Raw genomic sequence first — 13,754 nt, 5'->3', positions numbered from 1 at the left:
CCCTGGCCTCCAAATTTATAGTACAACAATTAGATCACTGCCCCATTCTGGCTGTATTGGGAAGCTCCTCAAGAGTAGAGGTGGTAAGGATGAGCCCAGCATGTGAGCACCAGCCTCCGGGTAGAAGAAGAAGAAGAAGACTTGGTTCTTATATGCCGCTTTTACCTACCCGAAGGAGGCTCAAAGCGGCTTACAGTCGCCTTCCCTTTCCTCTCCCCACAACAGACACCCTGTGGGGTGGGTGAGGCTGAGAGAGCACTGATATCATTGCCCGGTCAGAACAGTTTTATCAGTGCCGTGGCGAGCCCAAGGTCACCCAGCTGGCTGCATGCGGGGGAGCGCAGAATCGAGCCTGGCATGCCAGATTAGAAGTTCGCACTCCTAACCACTACACCAAACTGGCTCTCAGGTGGTGGTGAGAGATCTCCTGGGATTACACCTGATTTTCAGATGACAATCAGTTCACATGAAGAAAATGGCTGCTTGGCTGCTTTGTCTGCTCTCTTAATTTGTTTTTCCATTCAACCCAGGGTCCTTATGACAACAAAATAATACAATTAGCTTTCATGTAATGTTTTGAATTAAGAGAACAAATGCAATTTGTGTTTTTGTGGTTTTGATTGTTGCATTTAATTTTATTGTGTTCTCTATCTGTTTTGATTTATAGTGAGACACAAGTAAACTACCTGATGATTGATGAGATAAAATCTTGAAATAAACAAAACATATATTTAGCACACATTAATTTCTGTTCTGGAGAAGGCTTTGACTCTTTTGTATCATCACTGAGTGTTAAAAGTTACAGAACATCTTTCAATAGATTTTTTTATGGCTGGAGGCTTCTATGTACCAGATCAGCTTTTCTCAACTTTTTTACCATTGAGAAACCCCTGAAACATTATTCAGGTTTCAAGAACCCCCAGAAGTGGTTCAAAAATGTAGAATATGGTTGGGAAGCAGAGCTGTATACATGCTCACCTGGGGCTCTTCACCTTCCCAGGGCCTCCAGTCCCATCAGAGGCCATTTTGTTTGTGTGTGGGGTCAACATGACCATATACGGTTACAGAACCCGTTTATTTTCTTGTGGACACAAAACAATACAAAAGCTTTACACCAAGTGGAAAAATGTGAATGAGGGCCTTCCTTTGGGTAGTTTCCTTGTTGACCTTATTGTGATAATAAGGTCTGCAGCACACATGCACCTGCACAAAGGCATTGAGTCTTGAATGTGTGCACTGAAAACATTACTACACAAACCCAGATGTGCAGTATTACCTGATGTGTTGAACACCTGTACCCAAAGTGTACTCTTGAGAAGTATCTCAGCTCTATAAGCTAATGGCAGAAAAATACTGTACCATTTTCTTGATCAAAAAAGGCTTTTCTAGGCTAAAACATGCAATATGGGGAGTTTGCAGAGGCTGGAAATATATGAAGGTGATTAAATAGAGACAGTCTGCACATCAGTCTATGGTATTGGCAGGGACACATTTCCTTTTCAGCTCACCTCATTGTCTCAGTTGTTGTTCTCTAGATCAGTGGTCCGAAGACCGGTACCGGGCCGTGGCAACTCCTCATCCTCCTTCCTGGCTGCTACCTCGGGGGCTGCTCTGCCACTCTGCCACCGGTTCACCTTTGGTGCTCTCCGGTGGCCGCCATGGCTGGGGCTCCCCCTCGATGTGGCACAGCGCAGCTGCTGCTGGCGGTGCCCCGCAGCGGGCAGCAGGAAGTCAGGGGCACTGTCAGGAAAGCAAGAGGAGGAGGGGCTCAGGCGGTGGCGGCGACGTCCCTCGGCAAAAGACTACCCAGGCCCCAGTAAAATTTTCAAGTATTGACCAGTCCCCGGTGATAAAAAGGTTGGAGACCACTGCTCTAGATGGACCCTGAATATTTCCCAAAATTACAACTGATCTCCAGGCAGCAGAGATCAATGTTGGTGGAGGATGGACTCTATGACATTATACCCCTCTTAAGTCCTACCCTCCTCATGCTCCACCCCCAAATCTCCAATTCAGAGCTGACAATCCTGGTTACAGGATTTCATGACTCTGCCTTTTTGTTTTGTCAATAAATGTGTTATATGCACATTTTGACATTATACAACCCTCAGTATGCATGGTAAATACCAAGCAATACAGCCTAATGTTTTAGAAGAGGAATTTTATTTTATTTTATTTGAATCGTAGGTCATAACTGGAACTGTGAATATACAAAAAGCAGAGTACAAAATGTCAATCGATATTGTCATTAGAATTACATTTACAAAAAGAACCTTTTGACATACACGCTTTCCAGCAAAGACGCGTCAAACAACATTTTACTATCAACCAGGAAGGATTCAGTGTTTTGTTAATTAGCCAACAAGAAACTAAAGCATCTCTTTATAAATCAGGTAACTCAAAATATAGTGGTTAAATCCATCACCACATTCCCTTCACAAATACAAAATCAGAGATTAAATTACCTTTTTAAGATTACAATGGAGATCCATCCATTCAGTGGTAACAGTGGTAACATTATTATGCCCCTCCTTCCTGAAATGATATTTGATGAAGTTTGTTCGGTTAGTTATTGTAATCATGACTAAATTCAAGCTTGTAATACAATGGCTCCTAATTAGGTTTCATGTGCTTTGACAGATCAGTCAGCATCCCATTGCAGTTGTGAGTTGGCATCAACAGTCCTTTTGACTATACAGTTATTCCAGATTCAGCACAATATCTTTTTAAAGCACAGCTAAACATCAGTAGTTTGAGATGATGCTTTGTGATGTCATTGCTGCCCCAGAAACCATGTATCCACTTGTCTGAAGGTGCTACCCATCAGTAGGAAAGTGTGAAAAGATGAAAGAAGATGCATCATCTCGAGTCTAACACGGTCATCAAAACTGTTCAACTGCCAGAAGATTCCGAGTTCGATTCTACTCTTCCAATGACCCAGACATCTCAAGATATTGACTGGTTGAACTGCCAGGCAAGCCTATGCAAAGTAAACCTTTATAACCGTGACAGACCACGAGTCAGTAATGAACGGAAACTGGTCTGCTTTGTTGATGTCTCCAGCTTTAATGAGAAAGAGAAAGATCAGAAATCTGAGCCACTTAATAGCCAGTCCAGTGATTTTGACTCTGTTTATGGATTTGACTTGGAGGAAAAGGAGGTCATTGTAATAAAAGATGACAACAAAAATCCATCAAACACTGAAGGATCCGTCTGCTTTTTCAAACAAGGTCACTGCCACAAAGGTGACGTGGTGAATTGGCTCAGTAACGACCTTCAGAAATATGCCGTTGGATTCCAGCATGCCCTAACTCCTTTGAAAATCCCTCCAAAATCTAACCTGCCTGATTCACCAACAGAGGACACAACATCTCAGCAAGATGATATGATTTTCGACTGTTCTGGTGCCTAAAGAAAATCCAGATGTTCATTCCCATCCTATCAGTCATTCCCATTCTATTAATAAGCTGTGTTCCTTGGGTTTTCAGATGTCATGGAAAAAGGATCAAGAAAGATCATCAATAAAAATGTTTGTAAAGTGAATAGCAAAGAGAGGCTCTTTTATGAACCATTTTCATGGGATCTTGATTAAATCAGGCACCAGCTAGCTAGCTCTTTATGAGCCACCCTGCTTGTAAAATTGGTCACCTTTCCCATCTGTCCTGCTTAGAAGGATCACCAGGGTGTTCTAGTCCCTGGTGACTAGCACCAGGGTGTTCTAGTCCAAAGTCAGAAATACGGTTCAAGGTTGGGACAGGCAGCCCAGGTAATCAGAACCCAGTCCAAAGTCAAGACTGGCAGAAATGAGCATGGTTAGAGGCTGGGCCAAATGTCAAGGTAGGCAGAGGGTCAAGGTGTGGTCCAGAAGCAGTCCAAAAGGGGAAGGTTAGGGTTTTAAACCAGGCTGGGTGGGTCCTATTCAAAGGTAAACCAGTATTCACACACATTGCACACACACTGACCTACTATTGCAAACCACTTGTATAAGGCATGGCAATCCTCAAGTCCTCAACCTGGAATTACTTCCAGCAACTAGGTCTTGGCATTTAGCCTTCATCCTGCAATGATCTTCCTTCTAGTTCCCTGTAATAATGAGCCTGTAGATGAGCATTACATCTTCTGCCTTTAAAGTCTTGTCTTTGCTGCCCACTTCTTTGCTCTAATGCTATGCGTGCTTCAGGTAAGCTGGGTACTTTCTTTCTGACAATGCTGATGACTCAGGTGTGGGAAATTCAGTATTCGGAGATGAACCTTCTGTAGAATCTCCAGAGACTGTGCTTCAGGCTGTTTACTGGTTATGTTTGGATGCAGACTGATAGAGCCAGATTTCCCGTGGGATGACTCATGACACTCTCATTCTGATCATATGACTTTCCTCCTTAAATCCCTACATCAAGTTCCTGCTCCTCCTGCTTTGAATCAAGAAGAATCATAGAACAGAGTGGAAGGGGCCACATGGGTCATATAGTTCAACCCCCCGCACTATGCAGGACACTCACAACCCTATCTCTCATCCACTGTAACCTGCCACCCCCTTGAACCTTCACAGAACCAGCCTCTCTGTCAGATGTCTATCCAGCCTCTGTTTAAAAATCTCCAAAGATGGAGAACTCATCACCTCCCGAGGAAGCCTGTTCCACTGAGAAACCGCTCTAACTGCCAGAAACTTCTTCCAGATGTTTAGACAGAATTTCTTTTGAATTAATTTCATGCCACTGGTTCTGGTCCATCCCTCCGGGGCAAGCGAGAACAACTCTGCTCCATCCTCTGCATGGCAGCCTTTTAAATACTTGAAGATGGTTATCAGATCCCCTCTCAGTCATCTCCTCTCCAAGCTAAACAGACCAAGCTCCCCCAACCTTTCCTCTTACATCTTGGACTCCAAACCCCTCACCATCTTTGTTGCCCTCCTCTGGACACACTCCAGATTGTCTACATCCCTCTTTAACAGTGGTGCCCAAAACTGAAATTGACAGTAGCAGAATATTTTAATAAAGTCAAAACAAGTTCCTAGATAATTCCTTATTTTCATTCCTTAGTGACTCTATAAATCATCTTTAACTGCTCCTGTGGAGCGGTAGTAATAATTGAGTAAGATTTGCTTGGAAGAGACCCTTTCACCCCTTTGTGAAATCAGGGCTACTCAGCTAATCAGTAGCAACGGCTAAATGCAAGCCAGTATAATGCGGTGGATAAACTTCAGCACGCCAGAAGTTAAATCTTTAGTCAGCCAAGTGTATGACCTTGAATGGATTTCCAGTTGCTTAACATAAGTACCTGCCTCACTAGGTCATAAGGATCAAGCAGTGGAGAAAAGAACCATGTAGTCAACCTGTGGTCCTCCAGATGTTCATGGACTTCAATTCCCATGAGCCCCTGCCAGCAAATGCTGGTAGGGGTTCATGGGAATTGTAGTCTGTGAACATCTGGAGGACCACAGGTTGACTACCCCTGATGTACACCACCCTGACTTCTTTGTAGAAAGGATGAAATAAAACTGTAATCAGACATCATCACAAAACATATAAAGTCACATGTGAACAGAACTACCCAAGAAGCATTCTACTCTTTTAAAAATAAAACAAAAACCATACAGCCAGTTCAACTTCTTGGATTTGTTCTTCCAGCAATGATCAATTATGCCACACAGCAAACCACTTCTTGAAATCAAGAAGAATTTCAAAAGCTTTTTGTAATACAGTTCAGGATCTTCTGTTCACAGGGGAAAAAATATTAATCTGAAAAGTAGACTGAGTAAATGCAAAGGAAGGCATTTAATCAGAAGCCCCTTTGATTATATCAGTGAGTAGGCTGTTTTAGGATTTCTGCCAAACTTGGTAATCTTTTTTGAAAGAGGATTAGTCACTGAAAGCAAAGTTTTTAATAGATGGGAATACATTTTCATTTTCCTAATTTATTAGGGTTTTTTTTTACACAGCATTGAAAGGAGAAGATGGGAAAGTTTATAGCAAGTCTAGGTAAAGTTAGGTACACCTACATCCATTGATGAATATAGACTACATTTTTGTAAAATAAGAAAAATGTATATAAATTCCATAAATTGATTTAATGCAAAAATTATGAACTGCAACCTACACAGTATCTATCATACAACGCTTCTTACAGTTTAGCACATAAATTGCAACCTTATTTGGTTTAATAAGCAACATCAAGATACTCTGGATAAAAAAATATTACTTTAATCATTATTCAAGGTATCTTCCAGGTGCTCTTTAAACCTACCAGATTTTGGGGGGGCAGGGTATTTCTAATTGTGTGTAATTAGTTCCTCCACCCTGAGTAGAGTTAAAAACCCCTGGCAGATTTCAGGATTCTAGGAACGGAGCAATGGACAAGAGCAGACACCACACACCAAGATATAGCCAGAGTTCTTATAAAAGGTTGTTTTAAAAAAATTACCAGACCTGGAAGAGAATTAACGAGTTTGAAGTGCAAAGCCAAACACCTGATAACTGATTACTTTTTTGAAAAAATCAAAACCAGAGGCACCTCTCAGTCCTGTACCTCAAAAGGTTTCCTTGTCAATTATCGTGTAAGAGAATAAGAATTACTTGTTTTAAAAAAGAATGTACACCCTTAGCCCCTTTACAAGTCAGTTTTCAGCACACGTCCTTATTGGAAACTAGAGATACAATGGACAGCCCAAGAGAAGTAAATCTACTTTGTCTCTGCACTGAAACTAAATACTCTCAGAGGAAGTTGAAATAGATGGAGGCATAACCAGAGCAAGGAATTCTGCAGAGATGTAGTGACCAGTGCTTCTGTAATGAGGTAGCATATTTCAGTTCTTTGCTCCGTTTAGTACAAATTTGTTAAGGCAGCTAACATGTATGAACATTTGTGACAATCTTATAACAAGTCAAACTATTAGATACTCCAGGATAATCTGAACAGCAATGTCTCTGTGAGATCTCAGACAGAAGTCTTCCCGACTACAGCTAAGATCTATTTCTAAACTGGAAATGGCAGAGATACAAACGGGGTAAGGCTACGCTGTGGATCCTCAGAATAAAAAAAAATGTATAGGTCCATCTAGTCCAGTACTGCTTACCCTGGCTGGTGGGGCTCTCCAAAGTCTCTCCCAGCCATGCTGCCCAAGCTACTTTCTAACCAGAGATGTAAGCTGTCTTCTATATGCAACATTTGTGCTCTACCAGTATGGCTCCTCTCAAATAGGACACCGTTCATTTAAAACCTTCCCTTCAAATTTGGGTTCATGTACAGAAAAGATACCATATTTCAACTAAAAATAAATCCCAAAGGCAGGTTACATGTTAACAAAGAGTGCTAGGTCCTGGACGACATAATGATGAGACTCATGGGTGAAGAAGGGTTGAAAGCCAGGTCTCCTTGGTGTAGTGGTGAGGAGTGCGGACTTCTAATCTGGCAAGCCAGGTTCGATTCCCATCTCCCCCACATACAGCCAGCTGGGTGACCTTGGGCTTGCCACAGCACTGAGAAAGCTGCTCTGATTGAGCAGGAATATCAGGGCTCTCTCAGCCTCACCTACCCCACAGGGTGTCTGTTGTGGGGAGAGGAAAGGGAAGGCGACTGTAAGCCACTTTGAGACTCCTTCGGGTAGAGAAAAGCAGCATATAAGAACCAACTCTTCTTCTTATCTGACATTTACTACTGTACCCAATATGCCACACTTGTTCTACTAACAGATCAGCTCCAAAATAGTATTTAAAACAATAAAACTATTTTAAAATCTATCCACGGGTCCCTTATGTTGGTGGCCTCGAAGAGGCTATGGCTCAAGGACAGAGCACGTGCCTTGCATGCAGAAGATCCCAGGCTCAGTCACTAGCAGTTTCATGAAAAGGTCTCACTTTAAGCACTCTTCGTTGATTGGTACCTTGGACAGCTGCTTCCAATCAGAATAGACAACACTATTGAGTGATGGACCAATATAATGGCTTGGTATAAGACCTCATCTTGAGTTCCACTTGCAGCTTGTCCCATTGCAGATTGCCTTAATGCTTAATCAACTAAAACTTTACCTTCATTAATTTGTTGATTAAAACTTGCAGCCCTAACATGAGTGCTGAAGCCAGTTTTTTCAGGGGACACAAATATCACGGTTTATGTTCTTCCCATGGAAGCTCTCTTGCAGCCTAATCTATCTTGCTAGGCTGTTATTGTTGTGAAGATAAAACAAAGGAGGGGCTTGCGATGTTGAAAGCTGTTTCGGAACCCCGTCGCTGTGAAAAGCAAGGCCTTAATATTTAAATAGATAAATATTTTGCCTGCATTCTGGTCTCTGACCCTATAAATGAACTGGACTTGACTTGAACAGATACATCCACCCACTACCAAGTCATGACACCTTAACGCTACTTTAATTGAATGACCCACTGATTTGACCCAAACCCTGGAGTTTGAACTGAAACATGGAACGACTCTAGCGGATGAAGTCTACACATTTCAATGTTTAAGGCTAGTCATGCGAAACAAATCCTGTGCATGACTAATGCTGTTGTTTTCATTGTTTCGTGCAGGCAAGATAAATAGTGACAGGTATATTAAGTGGCAAAAGCTCTTCTCGAGAAAACTGCACGAAGTATGTTTGATTGCCCATCTTTGTATTCTGAATCACGGTTTTTGGTTCTCAGCAGAGCTAAGATTCCCCCCCCCTCAAAGTCATTGTGCTTATTTCTGTCTCAGTAAGCTTGGCAGAGCCCTCCTACACGTTACTTTATTTTGCCCCCAAATTAGTAATTATGTGCTCTGCCTTTGTCAGGTTCAGCCCTGAAATGTTTTTTTTAAATTGTTTCTGCAATAATAAATACTTGGTTTGGGCCTATTCTTTTTTGTCCGCCACTTTTTTGCCCGCTGAATTTTGTGTGGACTGTTATATAAATATCGACTTTTACATAATCTAGACATAATAATGGTCAAAATAGTGAAGGGGGGAGAGGATACACCCTAGAATTGTATATGATCAACATCCTAGAGGTGTATTCAATCAGCGATTGATCGCCACAGGGGTGCAGGCAGATTGGAAACCTTGCTGAGATGTTTTGTGAGGAGTACAAAATCACATTTTTGAGGGGGGAGTGATGAATACTTGGGCAGCAGAAAAAGTTTAGAGAAAGAGAACAGCGTCTGCACTTCAATAGAAAAGCAAACTCTCTGGAAGATGATGGGAAATGTAGTCTAGCATGCATCATAGGCCCAAGGAATGTGTCTGAGGGGTAGGTTTAGATAGTAGCACAGAACAAATTTTAAACCGATTAAAATCTGCATTTTGGGTTAAATATTTCCTTTCCAATTAATCACTTGCCTGCGCTTCCTTCCTGTTCTTTTCTTGGCACAATTCACAGTGCTGGTTGCATCCCATAAAACCTTCCCAGTTATACTAGGGCCAGATTAGATGTGATGGCGAGAGATTCCTGAACAGATCTCCTGCATTATTTTAAAGTGTCGCCCCAGGGAATCCTGGTTTTGATCAGTACTGGAGAATGGGATGTGGATTGACTATTACCTCACTGTTCTCCCAATGCACGTGCAAGACAGTGTACCCTGTGATGCCTCTACAAATGACAGTTCGTGGGGGAGATGGATTGAGATCAGGGGGAAAATGGGCTGAGGAGAAAGGGTTTAGCCCCACTCCAGTCCATACTGTGAGCGGGATTAGAATGGGGTGGTATTGTGGGCTTAGCTGCCATAGGAGATCTATTCACTGATCCCCCACCAACCCATGTGAATTTTGGCCTGTAGGCACAATGAGCCCCAAAAAACTACCACCTCCTTTGTATTCTGAGGCTCCCATCCAGATTCATTTTTCCAGTGGGGGAGTGGAAATGTGCTGCTCTCTCTGCACCTCTGATTTCTACAAAATCCTACTCCTGAAGGGTAGGGGACCCTGAAAAACGTCCCAAACACAAGTGGATTACAAAATACCAAAAAAAAAAATCCATCAGCCAAAGTCATCCCATGTATGATACAACAGGACTCAGATTATACACATTTATAAAACAGTGCAATGATGAATTGAGCATTACCCAGCTTGTGCCCATTGTATCTAGCTGTTTTTCTTATTCCCTTTTTTCATATGAATCATAGAATCAAAGAGTTGGAAGGGGCCATACAGGCCATCTAGTCCAACCCCCTGCTCAACGCAGGATCAGCCCAAAGCATCCTAAAGCATCCAAGAAAAGTGTGTATCCAACCTTTGCTTGAAGACTGCCAGTGAGGGGGAGCTCACCACCTTCTTAGGCAGCCCATTCCACTGCTGAACTACTCTGACTGTGAAAATCTTTTCCCTGATATCTAGCCTATATCATTGTACTTGAAGTTTAAACCCATTACTGCGTGTCCTTTCCTCTGCAGCCAACAGAAACAGCATCCTGCCCTCCTCTAAGTGACAACCTTTCAGATACTTAAAGAGGGCTATCATATGCAGTGTGAACTTGCAATTAACCTATCCCAGGCTAGAAAAATGTATGCACATCTTAAGAGAAGATTTTCTGAATCTACCACCACCACTATTGAAATATTACATTGCTGGGGGGGCTAGGTCTTTTGTACAAAGGACAGATGGGGTTTGGATGTCAACTGGATTTCAGACTAACCTCTAATTTGCTGTGGTTCTTCTCCATGCATAGTAAACACTTCTGAGATGAGTTAATAGTTGAATAGGTTATAGATGTTAAGGATGACTCTTGCTTGTTAGTTGCTTCTACCCAGCCCTCTAGTGCCCTCTACTGGTTGCATGCTGCAGGACTAGACATAGCTAAGAGTACTTCAATCATTATGCTCAATTAAAATTCAGAGTTTCATAACTATAGCACACAGGTCTAAGAGCCAGCTTGCAAAGTCAAGAAAATCATGTGGCAAAGATGCTTCTTCTTGGACTGTACCATGTCAGGTGAGGAACTGAGTTTTGGCATGCTCTCCTACAAATAAAAATTCCTTGCGTGTACAAAAACAATAGGTCAGGGCAAAGAGATATTAGTTTACTGTATGCAGGGAGGTTTTTTTTTAAAAAATGGAGGAGCATTTAGACCTGCAGAACATTCCTGCAGCTTGAAGGAGAAGCTTTGGCTCTTGAAAAGTCAAGAAAAAGCCTTGCTTGCTTGATGTTACCATTTGGAGAAACCAGACCTAAAAATATCTCACGCCGGGCAAAATCCCCTAGAAGTTCTCCCTTCTAGCTTTAGGGAGCAGGAAGAGTCCCAACTGTGCTGTCCTATTTTCTTTTGTTCCCATGAAGTCCAAAAGCAGGAAGAGAGAATTTCCAGGCTGTGTCATGAGAGCCAACTGAAGGTGCCTTCCTGAACAGCTTCCATACGTTACTGTTCTTTTGATATGATCAAGTGATTGGCCTTTATACACAAGGAAGGGGTCATGGATCCACACAAGAGAACACTGACATTTTGGACAGGAAGCCCCAGGTTTGATTCCAAGCACTTCCAGTTGAAACAAATTCTAGTAGCAAGACTTGCAGAAACCTTTCTATAGCTGAAAACCCTGGAAAACCACTGCCTGCCAGAGTGATCAGGACTGAGCTAGGTGGTCCAACAGCCTAACCTGGTATAAGGCAGCTCATATGCTCAAGGTCTTGGTGAAATTTTGCCCAGTTGCTGTTATTTTTGGTATAAGCTGTTAATATTCTGGAGTGTTTAGCATTTATCGTTGAGATACACGTGTCTTAATCTGCCCTTGAGTTTTAAAAGAATGAAGATTGGGTTTTATTGAACATTCTGAGATTAAGGAAGTTTGAAACAGACAAATTAAACCTGGCAGGGCCACCATCACTTCTTCGGCATTTTATAAGTGCAAAATGGGCTTTGAGTTTACACGACTGCAAGATCCAGGGCTTTTCCGCACGCGATACATGTAATGAAATGTTTACCTTGTGAAGATGCTATATTCTGGCTCCTCCACATTACATTGCCAACTTGCCGTGTTTGGCCAGCAAACTGCTCACTACATTCCCCATTTTAAAGTGCTAGTTGGGGAATCCCAAAAACTGGATTCTCCAACCTAAAATCACTTCCCCCCCCCCAGAGGACAACCAGCAGGCCACCAGCAAAAGAAAGGTATGGAGGTGAAGAAGTGCTACCTCTGCCTCCAATGTCCCACCCTTGTACCCGCCTCCTTCTCCCTTCTACTGAGGGACAGGAAGTGCTCTTTAAAAATGGAGAACCACCTGGAGCAACGAACAGGAGGACACACGCCTCAGCAGTGATTGTCTGTGCCTCTATGAATACGCAGAGAGGCATTTAAACGAATCAGTATTTTTTTAAAAACCTGCAATCACCAGAAATTCATCTGTCAATCAGCCATGCCGGGAGGGGATTGGCTGGACAAAGTGATTGGTAGGCAGCCCAAAGCGCAACAAGACTAAAGCAGGAAAAGCAGCCAGAAACAGGTGAGACAGCTTGAGAAATGTGGAGTGCTGGTGAGCTGCGATTATTTCTCGCACTTTTCAATGCAGTAGGCTTCACGCTACAATACCCAATGTGCGGAAAAGCCCCCAGAGATCTGAAAGAGTTTCTTCAAGGACTTCCATGTATACTGCTCAGGCTTCGTAGGAAAGCAGTTTGCCTGGATGTTGTGATGCACATTTTTTGTAATAATTATGTCTTCGTACTCTCTTTTCACTTTTGTTAATACATTGTTTTGGCCACTTGTTTGATAAACATTGTTTAATGGTTGTTTTCACCCACATTCTATGATATAGCTGTTTTGATTTATGACTTATTGCTGCAGTTCCCTTTAATTCATCTTATGCTTCCATGGGCCTTGCACAAAAGACATTTTACAGAGCCATTTGCTACACTTTGTGATATTATCATTCTCCCTTGGTTTTCCTTTGAAGCCGGCTAATCCTTTGTTATATTCACTCGTTCGTTCGTTGAAAGCCCATCTTTCATGCCAAGACTCAAGGTGGGATGCAAGATATAAAAACAAATGCAATCTGGCAGTATATGATGTTCAACAGGAGTAGAATTACAAAATTAGAGGACAAAACAAACACAGACACCCCAACCAGTGTAAGACACGGAGCTGTGCCATCAGGGCATGGCAAAACCAGAACCTTATTCCAAGTTTCTCAGAGAGGGAGTATTCAAAGGTGCCTTCTCCACTTTAAATTCTGAAATGGTACAGTTTCAGAAAGTTTTGCCGTGGTCTCTTTCTGAGCTCAGACTATGAGCATCTAAAAGACAAGATCTGAGCAAAGCAGAAAAGCAATTGGTTTATATTCCATTCATTATGTTGATGGTTAGAAGGGGACCTTCAGACTGGGGGTTCTCAATCTGTGTTGCTGAAAAGCATCTTGCTCTGGGCCTCATAGCCACAGGCAAATAGTAGGCGATGTTAAAAAGTTCTGTCAAAAATTAGCCAACTCCTCCTGCCCTGGATATGAATTAAATGTGCACACTCAGTAACCTCACCTCACTTGTAATGTGCATGCATTAGATTGCACTGCATGCAGGAGACTCTCAGACAATAACCTGGCCCACGTGAAGTGTGCCTGGCCTTGACCAGGGCCAGGGCCTTTTTGGTCCAGGCCCCTACTTGGTGGAATGAGCTCTCGGAAGAGCTAAGGGCCCTGTTGGAGCTGTCCTAGTTTTGCAGGGGTGAGCTCTTCCACCAGGTTGAAGCCAGGCAATGAAGGATCTTGGAACCCCTCTTTCTTTTTGTCTATCTCTACCTACCCTCTAGAGCAGTGGTCCTCAACCCCTGGGCCGAGGACCGGTCCCGGTCCCAGTCCATGGATC

This window comes from Paroedura picta, chromosome 13, assembly GCF_049243985.1.
Source record: "Paroedura picta isolate Pp20150507F chromosome 13, Ppicta_v3.0, whole genome shotgun sequence".
Classification (NCBI taxonomy): Eukaryota; Metazoa; Chordata; class Lepidosauria; order Squamata; family Gekkonidae; genus Paroedura; species Paroedura picta.
Note: the sequence above shows the minus strand (reverse complement) of the source record.